Below are 2,967 nucleotides of genomic sequence, written 5' to 3'. Positions count from 1 at the left end.
GGAGTCAGAGGAGATAGGGGAAGCACTAAATAAATTTTTTTCGACAGTGTTCCCTATAGAAAATGAAAATGTTGGCGAGGAAGATACAGAGTTACTTGCGTCTAGACGAGAAGAGATTGAGGTTCACAAGAAAGAGATATTAGAAATACTGCAGAGTGTGAAAATAGATAAGTCAGCTGGGCCGGATGGGAGCGATCTGACGTTGTTTAGCAAATGCAGTGCAGGAAGGTACAAATCAAGCTGATGCTTACAACGGCTCGTTTTGAGCCGCTAATTTCAGTGAAGTGGCGGCGCCAATAAAAGGTGTCACGCATCTCGTCTAATTCCACATCCTGAGTTCGAAATGACCATAGGTTTCTCGCCGAGTTTCTGCAGAGTCTTGTTTGGACGACACCATGACACTTTTTCACTGGAGTGGATCATGAAATCGCGTCGTGACTGTGAATAAAACGATGGAAACTTCCAGCAGAGAAGGAGGCGACCCTGAAGCAGGCAGCTGAGGACAAATGTTTCTCCTTTGCCAGTGAAAGGCATTGCTTCACAAATTGGAAACTTCGAAGTGAAGCAATGTTGGTGATTATCTTCGGTGCTTGTTCACCTTTTTAATTCTGATTCCGTGAAAGTCCATGGCATTACATATCGACATTCTGCCAAGCGCAGCGTTGTCTCTTGGGCCAGTGGCGTAATGGATAACGCGTCTGACTTCGGATCAGAAGATTGTAGGTTCGAGTCCTACCTGGCTCGAGGGGGAATGTTTCGCTTTAACCGCGGTATCCGTTAATGCTCCCCTGTAAAGTTCTCTCGGGACATCGCCTCTGTGCTTCCGCATGTAAAGCTTGCATTTATCCTCTCGTCCATTTCAAATTCCAGCTCTCGACAACGGACACCTCCGTCAGTTTGGCGGTATCTTCTGGTGTGTCTCCCTCTGTGGGTGAAAATGAGCATGGGTTCCTCAAAAGAGTTACAATTCGTTATACTTCTGTCCCATTATTGTGCCATGTAAGAACATAGGATAACCTCATTGACATTTGACCTGGAAACATTAGAACACACGAGACTTTGGGCCAAAGTCCGAAACTGCGACTAGTATAGATGGCTCTCTGATCAGCCGCAATGCACACGGGTGGAATGGCCTTTTCCCACTTTGAAAATCTTCGAAGACAATTTGAAAAAAATCTGCAACGAAAATATTCAGACAGGGTGTTTTATTTACACCAAATACGACAGTATCTTTCGCCTTGTCTTGTTATTTACTTGTGAGGATTCGGTACTCTCAGCACCGTGGCCCGGATCGTATTCCCGCTCATGGAATGGTTGTATTGTTCAGCAAACTTATCGGTGTACCAGTACTTCTGCCGATTTTCCGATGTTGGCAGGTCATTGGTTTTGTCCAAAACATTATGAAGGTTAACATAAAACCAATAGCTGCAGGTGCTGGAAATCTGAGCCAAAAACGAAAATTGTTTGTGCAGCGGAGCATGACTGGCAACAGAAACGTCGATTCTCCTGCTCCTCGGATGCAGCCTGACCTGCTGTGCTTTTGCAGCATCACTCTGATCTAAAGTCAGGTTTCCAGCATCTGCAGTCCTCACTTTTGCCTAGTTTCTTCAGTGTCTCTGGTTCCCAATTCAAGAAGTCCATCTCTAGCGGTTTCATGTTTGTACCTCCGTGCTGAGGAGTTGAAGAGTGAAGAAAAATAACTCACCCCCTCCATCTCTGGGGTAATTAGGGACTGAAAATGAATCGTGTCACATTGAAATATATCTACATGCGAATTAATCTCTGTCTTTTATTGGGAACCATCTCTTTCATTGTAACCATCAGGGAAGATCATTTCGTTCACCAGAAAAAGAAATGAATATGTCACTAAACTTTGTTTGCTTCAGGTCTGAGAATACTCAGATCAATAGCTCCCTTGCTTACTTCTGCTGGTCATGTTCGCCAAGAGATATGGCAAATTGCCAAGTGTGATTTTCATTTCAATAAATAATTTTGACTCAGTTTGCCTGCAAATATCTTTTCCTACTTTGTGCTTTTCTTCTTTTACATTGGTGTCTCGCAGCTTACAAATGACAGCAAAGGTACGAAAGGAGATGGGAGCATTTAGCTCATCAAGTCAACGGTAGCTTTTAATGAAATCACGGCTGATTTGGTCAATGCTCAACCCACCCGAGCTGTCTGTAGTCATGGCCGAGTGGTTAAGGCGATGGATTAGAAATCCATTGGGGTTTCCCCACGTAGGTTCGAATCCTGCTGATTACGTTATGAATGCTTTCCTGCTGGTACAATTTTCGCTCAAAGTTCAGAAAAGTTATTTTGTGAACCAGGCCGGTAATTTGATTAGACTTGGGAAACTCGAGTTCTGCATCAGAAATGTTCCATATTTAAAACATTATCTCTGTTTCTCTTTCCAGATACACTGCTCGACACATCGGGTTTCTGCAGCTTTTATTGAACGTCCTGAGCAGAAGTGCTGCTTTTCATCAGATTCCTTTAATCCCTGTCCACTGTTCTCTGACTCGGGTCAGTGGCAACACTTCCTCCTGCTCGTCAAAGTGCTCATTCCCCACCGCTCCCTCTCCCATCATTAGAAACAACCGCAGGAAATCGCCACTTAACCATCTTTGTTCCAAAGTGAAACTCATCAGCCTCGGGAATCTCTCCACCAAACGGGACTTCTCATCCCTGGACATGGTGCAAGCCAGAGGATTGTGAAGAGATACTGTGAAAATATTGTCAGTTGGCAATGGAAAAAATGTTTAGGAAGCAAACCATATAACTTAGGCTCCAGCTTTGTAAATCTTGAGAAACTCTTTGGGAAATGGAATCAGAGGAGAATGAAGAAGTGTGAACTGTCAGACCGAGAAGAGGACGGGACATTGACTCTGATGTTCTCGGGACAGGAACTGATCTGAGACATTGAAATCATTCTCGCTCACGTACGTGAGGAATGCACACTTCATCTGG

General features: G+C 44.2%; 2 non-coding genes across 2 annotated transcripts; both read left to right on the top strand.

The window, feature by feature from the left end:
• The first annotated feature begins 671 nt into the window (after nucleotides 1–671).
• Nucleotides 672–744, top strand: trnar-ucg. The gene has a single exon. It is a non-coding gene; the product is annotated as a tRNA-Arg (tRNA).
• A 1,436-nt stretch (nucleotides 745–2,180) lies between these two features.
• Nucleotides 2,181–2,262, top strand: trnas-aga. Its single transcript has one exon. It is a non-coding gene; the product is annotated as a tRNA-Ser (tRNA).
• Nucleotides 2,263–2,967: the final 705 nt, after the last annotated feature.

This window comes from Chiloscyllium plagiosum, unplaced genomic scaffold (assembly GCF_004010195.1).
Source record: "Chiloscyllium plagiosum isolate BGI_BamShark_2017 unplaced genomic scaffold, ASM401019v2 scaf_60754, whole genome shotgun sequence".
Classification (NCBI taxonomy): Eukaryota; Metazoa; Chordata; class Chondrichthyes; order Orectolobiformes; family Hemiscylliidae; genus Chiloscyllium; species Chiloscyllium plagiosum.
This window is presented reverse-complemented; position numbering and strand designations above follow the sequence as displayed.